Raw genomic sequence first — 12,908 nt, 5'->3', positions numbered from 1 at the left:
TGTTGAAATTTTGAATAAATTAATAGGAGATCAGTAGAGTAGAGTAAGCAGATGGAGGGAGGGAGGAGAGAAGAGAAAGGGCAGGTACTGGTAATAGAAACTGATCAAATTTTGTAATGTGCATAGTGAATCCCACTATTGTGTTTAATTGTAATGCACCAATAAAGAAAAGAAACTGATTTTTTAATAAACTCATGAAAAATAACATTTAAAACAACCACAGTCCTATTTCTTCAGAAGATATTTGTCCTTTTAATGCTATAGCAATTGTTTCAGAGTAGGGTTTCTTCAACCTTCACACTAATGCCAATTTTTTTTTTTTTTTGGTACTGGAGATTGAACTTAGGGGCACTCAACCACTAAGCCACATCCCCAGCCCTATTTTGTATTTTATTTACAGACAGGGTCTCACTGAGTTGGTAAGCACCTCGTCATAGCTAAGGCTGGACTCCTATCTTGACCTCCCAAGCCACTGGGATTACAGGCATGCACCACCACACCCAGCACTAATACCAATTTGAACTAAATAACTCCTTGCTGTGGGGGGCTGTCTTGTGCATGACAGAATGCTCAGCAGCATCCCTGGCTCCTGCTCATTGGGTGCCAGTAGCTCCAACCCCTACCCAGTTATAACAACCAACAGTATCTCCAGACACTGATAAATGGCCTCTCAGAGGTAAAATCGTTCCCACTAAATCCACTGTTTTGAAAGAAACATGTTGGGGACCACAAATCAAGTCAAGATGGTGCCTGGCAGTTTGCCAGGAGGAGTGGTTTGTGAGGCAATGCCACCAAGCCATTAAGTTGGTGGGGATTCCTTATTGGATGACTGCTGTATCTGGATGATGCCAATTGAGTCAAGCTGTGTGTAATCAGTTAGGTATATATACCTCTGCTGTTCCGTAATAAAGCAGTTCCCGCTTCAACCTTCAAGTTGCTTGTCACCTCCCAGTTATTTTGCCCAGCTGGACTGCAGCAAGTGGTGGCCCATATGGGGAACTCCGGGACGCTCGGGAGTAAGTGACAAGGTAAGCTGCCCATCCCTAGAAATAGATAGGACGGGAGAAAATCTGCCTGTCCCTAGAAATAGATAGGACGGGAGAAAAGCTGCTCACCCCTGGGGAACAGATAGGGCGAGAGGACAAATGGCCATTTCAAGAAAACAGAAAAAAATTGATACAGTGTGGTTTTGTTTTGTTTTATCTTAGTGTGTTGTGTTGTCTTTGTTACAGAAATATGGGATCAGAAGTTAGTAAAAATCAAACCGAAAGGGTGTTAAGTAAATTGCTGAAGGAAGGAGGCACCCCAGTAAAACCAAGAACAGTTAAGGCATACGTTGATAAAAGCCCAGGAACTCTAATCAGAAAGAGGAAGAAAGTTCAGAAGAGGAAGGACTATCAGGGAAGGAGTTACAACAAAAGACTGCTACTAACCACTTTTCGTCACCAGAGGGTGCGTGAAGCGGTGCATCGCGGCGACCACTGCGTGCGCAAGCTGGTAGTGGCGCAGCAGGGACTTTCCAGCCAGTGGTGGTGGTGGCCGCCGCTGGCCCTTCTGGGCCCCTCGCCCCCAGGGGAGCAGGACACCACTGCTGCAAGCCCGAGCCCGGACCTGCCTACCCGACCTGGAGGCACAGTCTCTCAGGCTCTTGCTCCCTGTGTGGCCTGATGGCAGTTTGAGTCCGGGACACTCCTGGGGCCGTCTGAGGTTGCCAGGGGACAGTGATAGGGAGAGAGAATGGCCTTCCAGCGCTGCCTGAGGAAAACAGCTTCCTTCAAATTGGCAAAATAATGAAATGAAAAATTTGAACATTTTAGCTTTGGATGGGAGCATAAAAATTTGCCAGCAAGAAGCCAGCGGGGAATCAGAGGGCTACCAAGGATCTTGCCACCTTCCTCGAGAAGGTGGAAAAGAGCCTCCAAAGGAAATTCCCCCCAGGGTCCACTTCAGGATTGGCCCTGCTCTATACAAAAAAAGGGGGGGGGGAACCCACCATTCTCAAACCTTCTGAGCTTTATAAATGCAGGGTTAGCAATATCTCAAATCCATAACAGCAGAACTCCAGTTTTCAATTATGGTGATAGCATTTACCTTCGGATGCTTTGGTATTTTACAGCTTTCACCACAGCCGCATCAGCTTACAGTTATTATAATTAAAGGTCCTGACCCAGTGATTGGAGTCGGGGGTCTGTTTGTGTGTTTCCACAGGGAGAACAGCAGCCGATTTGGATTCCAGAGAGACTAACTAAAGCGATTTCTACAGACCAAAAAGAAGATGATTTGGCTCAAATCCAAAACAACTGATATCCAGAACTCCAGTTTAGCTATCCTTACATCTTCGACAATGATTCTCCCACACCTGGAGGCTAATGAATACTGAGCACCATTAAGGCCTATTTCAAATGTAAAAAACCTTGAGGCTTACTTGTGGGAATACCTTCAAGCCCATATGCAAGTTACAGGAAGAAGGATGAGCTATCAAAAGAAGAGTCAAACCTAGGTGGTAGCCAGGATGCCTTTTTTCAATTTTATTTTTTGAGCTCATACAGACCAAGGTTAATGTTTTTCAGATCAGTTCTATTTTTTGATCAACTGTGGAGTTTTTAAACATTGCAATGGAGATTTCACCTGTGAAAAGCTACAAGGCCTTTATTTTTGTGTTATGTATGCACACTTGTGTTATGCATTTTATGTCTGTATGTGCGTATGTCCATATATCATATATGAGGAGCGCTCATGAAAATTTTAAAAAATTGACCCAAATATCTTTTATTCACGTGATTTAAAGAGTTTAATTTAAATTGGGTAAACAGATGAAAGTAAAGATGTCTTTAAAATTAAGCTTACAAGTTTTTCTAGGTGTTCAAAAAAAACTAATAAAATGTTGATGTCTATGAAATAATCTACCTAAATTCAGAAATTTACAAGGATTGTTTTAAAATGTGAACAAAAAATGAGGTTAACAGATCTGTTTGTTTACTTTCACCCTTCCTTTTCATTATATCTAATAATTCTGTTCAAGATAATGTAAATTGTTAAGAAAATTGTTTTCTTTTAGTGCCTGCTGGAATGCTACACAATTTTCTTTAGCCATAATTGCCAGAATTCCTACCTTCATCCCAGTGCCAGTGAAGACAAAAATAGAAGAATTTCCAGGGATCCAACATGGCGGCGGGTGCGGAGAGATCAAGTCTCTGACCTCTTCAGCTACGCGGGCATAGGGAGTCGTAAACTGTCTAAATGCTGTTTGATCAGAATCACTAGGCAATGCTGAGCTGACGTGGATTTGGGGCGAACAGTCTGGGACTCTCAGAACACACACGGAGCCCGGATCGGCTGAATTCAAGCTCCCATTCGCCTGCTTCTCGCAGACAAACTGCTGTGACTCAGCACTAATCCATCTTGCTGAAACAACTGGTCGGCCCTTCTGATCCTACGGAGGTAAATGCCAATCGAGCCTTCATAGGTAGTGGCCATAGGTTTGAAACAGGGCTTGGGAGAGCCAGTCAGGACCCACCCATTGCATTGGTCACCTGGCAAAGGGAAACGAACTGTCGCCATTTGCATGGGATTCCACCATGGCAGAGGACTGACGCCACCAGAATGCGTTGGAGGATAACTTCATGGAAACCAGCGGCTACAGGTGTGTAATTCCCTAGTCTTCCCTCTCCACACAGCGGGGAAACCCTAAGGGCCCCTCCCAGCTCTCCCGTGAGCACGATAGCCAGACGGAGGGAATCAGGAATGGCGCGGGACCCGTGGTGCGGAACACCCGGCTACTGCTCCCACCAGTGCTGACAACTGAGGTCTCTTGCACCAGCTACCGGTGGCATGGCTACCAGAGGGTAAGCAAAATTCGCTGAGGGTTCTCAGCCCCAAGCTCTACAAACTTAGGGTCTGAGGGAATGGCAAACAGGGAGAGTGTGCCCAGTCATTCATGAAAACAGGGCTCCCGAGACCAGCAGACCTGGCGTGTAGCCAGTATTGTGGTGAGCGTCACCAGTGAGCAGGGCCTGGCTTGAGGAAAAGTGGGGAAGCAAGTAGACACAAGAGAAGGCCCTAGGCACTCAGGATTGGAGACTCGCCCAGTCTGGGAGGAAGAGCTGCTACACAGTGATTGGTTCCCGCGTATTGAGAGGAGAAGCTTGGCCCGGTGGGCACAGCGCCACCTACTGGAAGAGAAGTTAATCAAACTCTAAGACTGCATTTATTAATTTTTTTTTTTAATTTGGGTTCTTTTTTTTCATTTTCTTTTTTTGTTGTTGTTTTTTAAATTTTTTAAATTTTTTTCTATTTTTTTAATTTTATTTTTTTTTATTATTATTATTTTTTTTATTTTTTTATTTTCTATTTTTTTCTTTTTTCTTTTCATTTCTTTTCAATTTTCTTATTCCTCCTTCCTTGAATTCTACCTGCTTACTCTCATTCTCTGTAGTGACTTCTTCCCTTCCCTTTTAATATTTTTAATACTTTTCCTCCCAAGCATCAAATAAATTTATAGAAGTAAAGAGTAACTCAGCAGTCAAACAGAACAAGAAGTAACATGAGCAGCATGAAAAATAAAGGAATAAAAGGAGTACAAACAATGCAGGACAGCCTAAATATTCAGGAGGACCTAGAGTCATCAGAAAAATGGTCATATAAAGAACTCAAGGAATACCTTAGACAGATGGAATGGAACATTAAAGAGGATATGAGACAGCAAATTCAAACAGTGAGATAACACATTGAGAATGAATTACATAAACAGATAAAAGAAGAAGTTAAGCATCTTTATCAGGAGATAGAGATTATTTTAAAAATCAAACAATAATTCTAGAAATGAAGGAAACTAAAAACCAAATTAAAAACTCAAATGAGAGTATCACAAACAGAGTGGAGCAAGTAGAAGCCAGAACGTCAGATAATGAAGACAAAATATATCATCTTGAAAAGAGTCTAGCCAACTCAGAAAGGCTGGTAAAAAATCACGAGAAAAACATCCAAGAGATATGGGATAACATAAAAAAACAAAACTTAAGAGTCATCGGGATAGAGGAAGGTATAGAGAATCAAACCAAGGGAATGAGTAACCTGCTGAATTAAATAAATACAGAAAACTTTCCAGAAATGAAAAAAGAAATGGATTTACAAATTGTAGATGCATACAGGACACCGAGCATACAAAATCACAGTAGACCAATGCCAAGACACATTGTTATGAAGATATCCAATATACAGAACAAAGAGAAAATATTAAAAGCTACAAGAGAAAGAAGACAGATTACATTCAGGGGTAAACCAATAAGGTTAACCACAGATTTTTCATCACAGACGCTGAAAGCGAGAAGATCCTGGAACAACGTATTTCAAACACTGAAAGACAATGGATGCCAACCAAGAATTCTGTATCCAGCAAAATTAAGCTTCAGGTATGACAACGAAATAAAAATCTTTCATGACAAACAAAAGTTAAAAGAATTTGCAACCAGGAAACCAGCATTGCAAAGCATCTTGTGCAAAACACTACATGAGGAAGAAATGAAAAACAATAACCAAAACCATCAGTGGGAAGTGCCTCGGTAAAGACAGAGGGCAGGGGGAAAGCTAATCCTGGAGAAACAAACTAAATTTTAAAAAAAGATAAATAATCAAACATGGCTGGAAGTACAAACCATATATCAATAGTAACTCTAAAAGTTAATGGCTTAAACTCTCCAATAAAGCGACAAAGGCTGGTAACATGGATTAAAAAAACAAATACAACAATATGCTGCCTCCAGGAGACACATCTGATTAGAAAAGACATACACAGGCTGAAGGTGAAAAAATGGGAAAAATATACCATGCACACGGTCCTCGTAAGCAAGCAGGGGTGGCCATCCTCATATCGAATAAAATCGACTTCAAGACTAAGTTAATCAAAAGGGATAAAGAAGGACATTATATACTGTTAAAAGGAACCATTCACCAACAAGACATAACAATTATCAATATTTATGCACCAAATAATGGTGCTGCAACATTCATAAAACAAATTCTCCTCAAGTTCAAGAATCAAATAGACCACAACACAATAATTATGGGTGACTTCAACACACCTCTCTCACCATTGGACAGATCCTCCAAACAAAAGTTGAATAAAGAAACTATAGAACTCAATATCACAATCAATAACCTAGACTTAACTGACATATATAGAATATATCAACCATAATCAAATGGATATACTTTTTTTCACAGCAGCACATGGATCCTTCTCAAAAATAGACCATATATTATGCCATAGGGCAACCCTCAGTAAATATAAAGGGGTGGAGATAATACCTTGCATTTTATCTGATCATAATGTAATGAAACTGGAAATCAATGATAAAAGAAGGAAGGAAAAATCCTACATCACATGGAAAATGAACAATATGTTACTGAATGATCAATGGGTTACAGAAGACATAAAGGAGGAAATCAAAAAATTCTTAGAGATAAATGAAAATATAGACACAACATATCGGAATCTATGGGACACAATGAAAGCAGTTTTAAGAGGGAAATTCATCGCCTGGTGGTCATTCCTCAAAAAAGGAAAAAAACCAACAAATAAATGAGCTCACACTTCATCTCAAAGCCCTAGAAAAGGAAGAGCAAAATAACAGCAAATGTAGCAGAAGGCAAGAAATAATTAAAATCAGAGAGGAAATCAAAACAAAAGAAACTATTGAAAAAATTAACAAAACTAAAAGTTGGTTCTTTGAAAAAATAAATAAGATCGACAGACCCTTAGCCATGCTAATGAAGAGAAGAAGAGAGAGAACTCAAATTACTAACATACGGGATGAAAAAGGCAATATCACAACAGATGCTACAGAAATACAGAAGACAATTAGAAATTATTTTGAAAACCTATATTCCAATAAAATTGAAGATAGTGAAGACATCAATAAATTTCTTAAGTCATATGATTTGCCCAGACTGAGTCAGGAGGATACACACAATTTGAACAGACCAATATCAATGGATGAAATAGAAGAAGAAATCAAAGGACTACCAACCAAGAAAAGCCCAGGACCAGATGGGTATACAGCAGAGTTTTACAAAACCTTTAAAGAAGAATTAATACCAATACTTTTCAAGTTATTTCAGGAAATAGAAAAAGAGGGAGCTCTTCCAAATTCATTCTATGAGGCCAACATAACCCTGATTCTGAAACCAGACAAAGACACCTCAAAGAAAGAAAACTACAGAACAATATCTCTAATGAACCTAGATGCAAAAATCCTCAATAAAATTCTGGTGAATCGAATACAAAAACACATCAAAAAAATTGTGCACCAGGATCAAGTAGGATTCATCCCTGGGATGCAAGGATGGTTCAATATACGGAAATCAATAAATGTTATTCACCACATCAATAGACTTAAAGATAAGAACCAGGGCTGGGGATGTGGCTCAAGCGGTAGCGCGCTCGCCTGGCATGCGTGCGGCCCGGGTTCGATCCTCAGCACCACATACCAACAAAGATGTTGTGTCCGCCGAGAACTAAAAAAAAATAAATATTAAAAGTTCTCTCTCTCTCTCTCTCTCTCTCCTCTCTCACTCTCTCTTAAAAAAAAAAAAAAAAAAAAAGATAAGAACCATATGATCATCTCGATAGATGCAGAAAAAGCATTCGACAAAGTACAGCATCCCTTTATGTTCTAAACATTAGAAAAACTAGGGATAACAGGAACTTACCTTGACATTGTAAAAGCTATCTATGCTAAGCCTCAGGCTAGCATCATTCTGAATGGAGAAAAATTGAAGGCATTCCCTCTAAAATCTGGAACAAGACAGGGATGCCCTCTCTCACCACTTCTATTTAATTTAGTCCTTGAAATACTAGCCAGAGCAATTAGACAGACAAAAGAAATTAAAGGCATAAAAATAGGAAAAGAAGAACTTAAATTATCACTATTTGCAGATGACATAATTCTATACCTAGCAGACCCAAAAGGGTCTACAAAGAAACTATTAGAGCTAATAAATGAATTCAGCAAAGTGGCAGGATATAAAATCAACACGCATAAATCAAAGGCATTTCTGTATCTCAGCGACAAAACTTCTGAAATGGAAATGAGGAAAAACACTCCATTCACAATATCCTCAAAAAAAAAATAAAATACTTGGGAATCAACCGAACAAAAGAGGTGAAAGACTTATACAATGAAAACTACAGAACCCTAAAAAGAGAAGTAGAAGATCTTAGAAGATGGAAAAATATACCCTGTTCATGGATAGGCAGAACTAACATCATCAAAATGGCAATATTACCAAAAGTTCTCTATAGGTTTAATGCAATGCCAATCAAAATCCCAACGGCATTTCTTGTAGAAATAGATAAAGCAATCATGAAATTCATATGGAAAAATAAAAGACCCAGAATAGCAAAAACAATTCTAAGCAGTAAATGTGAATCAGGCAGTATAGCGATACCAGATTTCAAACTATATTACAGAGCAATAGTAACAAAAACAGCATGGTACTGGTACCAAAACAGGCGGGTGGACCAATGGTACAGAATAGAGGACACAGAGACTAATCCACAAAGTTACAACTATCTTATATTTGATAAAGGGGCTAAAAGCATGCAATGGAGGAAGGATAGCATCTTCAACAAATGGTGTTAGGAAAACTGGAAATCCATATGCAACAAAATGAAACTGAATCCCCTTCTCTCTACATGCACAAAAGTTAACTCAAAATGGATCAAGGAGCTTGATATCAAATCAGAGATTCTGCGTCTGATAGAAGAAAAAGTTGGCTCCGATCTACATATTATGGGGTCGGGCTCCAAATTCCTTAATAGGACACCCATAGCACAAGAGTTAATAACAAGAATCAACAAATGGGACTTACTCAAACTAAAAAGTTTTTTCTCAGCAAGAGAAACAATAAGAGAGGTAAATAGGGAGCCTACGTCATGGGAACAAATTTTTACTCCTCACACTTCAGATAGAGCCCTAATATCCAGAGTATACAAAGAACTCAAAAAATTAGACAATAAGATAACAAATAACCCAATCAACAAATGGGCCAAGGACCTGAACAGACGCTTCTCAGAGGAGGACATACAATCAATCAACAAGTACATGAAAAAATGCTCACCATCTCTAGCAGTCAGAGAAATGCAAATCAAAACCACCCTAAGATACCATCTCACTCCAGTAAGATTGGCAGCCACTGTGAAGTCAAACAACAACAAGTGCTGGTGAGGATGTGGGGGAAAGGGTACTCTTGTACATTGCTGGTGGGACTGCAAATTGGTGGGGCCAATTTGGAAAGCAGTATGGAGATTCCTGAAAAAGCTTGGAATGGAACCACCATTTGACCCAGCTATTGCCCTTCTCGGACTATTCCCTGAAGACCTTAAAATAGCGCACTACAGAGATACTGCCACATCGATGTTCATAGCAGCACAATTCACAATAGCTAGACTGTGGAACCAACCCAGATGCCCTTCAATAGATGAATGGATAAAAAGAAATGTGGCATTTATACACCATGGAGTATTATGCAGCACTAAAAAATGATAAAATCATGGAATTTGCAGGGAAATGGATGGCACTAGAGCAGATTATGCTTAGTGAAGCTAGCCAATCCCTAAAAAACAAATGCCAAATGTCTTCTTTGATATAATGAGAGCAACTAAGAACAGAGCAGGGAGGAAGAGCAGGAGAAAAAGATTAACATTAAACAGAGACATGAGATGGGAGGGAAAGGGAGAAAAAAGGGAAATTGCATGGAAATGAAGGGAGACCCTCATTGCTATACAAAATTACATATAAGAGGTTGTGAGGGGAATGGGAAAATAAACAAGGAGAGAAATGAATTACAGTAGATGTGGTAGAGAGAGAAGATGGGAGGGGAGGGGAGGGGGTATAGTAGGGGATAGGAAAGGTAGCAGAATACAACAATTACTAATAGGGCATTATGTAAAATTGTGGATGTGTAACCGATGTGATTCTGCAATCTGCATTTGGGGTAAAATTGGGGGTTCATAACCCACTTGAATCTAATGTATGAAATATGATGTCAAGAGCTTTGTAATGTTGTGAACATCCAATAAAAGAAAGAAAGAAAGAAAGAAAGAAAGAAAGAAAGAAAGAAAGAAAGAAAGAAAGAAAGAAAAAAAGAAAATACAAAAAAAGAAGAGTTTCCAGTATTACTGAAAAACAAATGAGACTTTGGGATTACAGCTACCATCATCACAGCTGTTTCTGCTGGTGCTGTAGCAGCTTCTGCGATAGCTATCACACAAACTGTACAAACTGCTGCATCAATACTTCAAGAAGGAATAGACATATTAATGGATTCATCTGCTTTAAGCTGCTTGCAGAACTTACCTGAACTATGTATCACTTATATGCATTATGAACTAATCTATTGATACAAAAAATTGTAATAGTACCAGGGTATCTTTGCTGACAGTGTCGTCGGTGGTACAGTTTTTCCAAGGGCTTCTTACTTGGAGCCGTCAATGGCTTGGTATCATGGCATTTTGTATCCTCCTCCTTGTGCTTGTGGCAGGTTGTTTATGGTAAACCACTATGGTCGCTAAATATATGGGGCTGGTAGTCAAAGATGGGTAAGATCCAATTACAATAGTACCAACCTAAGCCAGGAGGCTGACGATTTGAGGTCAGACCATCCAATGACGGGTAAGGACCATATGTAGTATTGGACAGACTAAAACAGGCACGGTCCCTAAACCACATACTTATTGTTTAATAAAACAAAAGGGGGGAGATGTTGGGGACCGCAAATCAAGTCAAGATGGTGCCTGGCAGTTTGCCAGGAGGAGTGGTTTGTGAGGCAACGCCACCGAGCCATTAAGTTGATGGGGATTCCTTATTGGCTGACTGCTGTATTGAGATGATGCCAATTGAGTCAAGCTGTATGTAATCAGTTAGGTATATATACCTCTGCTGTTCCATAATAAAGCAGTTCCCGCTTCAACCTTCAAGTTGCTTGTCACCTCCTGGTTATTTTGCCCAGCCAGACTGCAGCAGAAACATATCATATAATTTGAAACCAGCAATTTTTATTTAATGAATCTTTCTATGTCATTAGAAACATTTCTGCAGCATCCTCTTTAATGGCTTCAGAGTAGTCCATTACATGATGTATAATAATTTATTTAAAAAGTCTTTACTTAATCAGTTCTATTTTTCAATGTTGTGCTAAAATAAGGTGAAATCTGGATATATATGCATATTTGGGCACATAATTATTTCCTTAGGCTATATTACCTAAGTAAGATTTTTCAGTCAAAGTTTTTTCAAAGTTTAATTTTAAAACTTTGAGCAACTTTTGTGCTGTTTATTTGTAATTGGTGTCCACTTTCACCCGTGACATCCTCGCCCACCCTCCTCCTTGTGTGGAAGGGTTTCCATGTATTCTGTTCACCATAATATCCCCATGGGTCCAGATGTGCCTGGCACATAGTAACAGCTCAATAATATTTGTTGGGTGGATAAATGGATACATGAAAAAGTGGCAGTTAAAATTTCAAATGTCTTGCAGATTACTAGAGTTCTGTAACTTAACCTTATCCAAAAAGACATTTGAAGTTGATCCTAAAGTAATAAATAGCCTATAGATATAGTCTGTCTTCAGAAAAGAGGGAAGGTAAGAAGGGATAACTTCAAGGTTCAAGACCTGAACACTTTAGAATCCCAAATTTACAATTAGAGTGAAAAGATTTGGGTGGAGGTAGGGAAGCAATTAATGACTTATTGAATTCTGTTAGTTAGAATACTTATTCACTGCCCTCATATTTGCTTCCATCCTAGGACAAAAATGAAGACAGAAAGTGGTTTCTTGGAATGCTTTTAAAAGTCAGAACTAAGAAACAAATTTTCTTTGACTAAATCATCTATTTTGTAACGGAAATCCTCCAAAATGAGATTGAAGAACTCACCTGTATTAACATTCTGGACCTGTCCATGTCTAATAAATGAACCTTGAATCTCAATGTCACTGGGAAAGCACAAATCTGATTATAAACAAGTTTAATAAAATGCTTCAAGTAATATTTCATCTTTCTGCTAATGTCCACCCATGGATGGTATAATACACTTTTAGAATAAAAAGTCCGATTCCTGCCACTCATACATCCTCTTTGCCTCTTTGACATTACACAAGCTTTATTCTTTGTGAGAAGCTACACTACGACAGGAGCACTAATGGGAGGGCAAGACTGTGGCAAGTACTCATTTAGGATTCAAGCAGGTGTCTTAGCCAGGCCTTTCATAATTGGGACAATTAAAGAAGATAAAATATGTAGATCCTGGCAAATGGACCATGCATTCCTCACTATTTAATTCCAAGGTCACATGGATCCAGACAGGATATTAGTCAAACTCCAATTAAAAAAAAAAGAAATGATTGTCTTTGTACCCCAATTCATTTTAAAAATCAAGAAACATCCAGTTATCTCTCATAGTGGAGTAATTAGGTACTTGGAGAATTATGTAACTGCTGTCAATGTTATCCAAGCATCATACTAAAAATGTTCTCATTATTTTGGTGAGCCACTTGATAATATAAACAAATGAGTATTTAGTAAATGTCTCTTGAAAAGGCATCATATGAAAACAGCTTTGCATTAATTGCCTAAACTAAGTAATTCCAAATGTTAAGGTTCAGTAGTTCTCAACCTTGGGAATGTATCAGAATCACCTGGTAGCTTTTTTTAAAATACCAGTGCCTAGGCCCCAGTCCCGGAGATTCTCATGTAATTGGTTTGCGGAAGAAGGCCCAGGCATTGGTCATTGTAACATGCCCCAGATAATTCTAATGTGCAGTCAGGTTTGAGCCCCACTCAATGCTACTCTAGCTCATCTTTGCCTGTGTTTTGTTTGTTTGTTTGTTTGTTTGTTTGTTTGTTTTTG

The sequence above is a fragment of the Spermophilus citellus genome (assembly GCF_964194105.1).
Source record: "Spermophilus citellus genome assembly, chromosome: 4".
NCBI classification, from domain to species: Eukaryota; Metazoa; Chordata; class Mammalia; order Rodentia; family Sciuridae; genus Spermophilus; species Spermophilus citellus.
Note: the sequence above shows the minus strand (reverse complement) of the source record.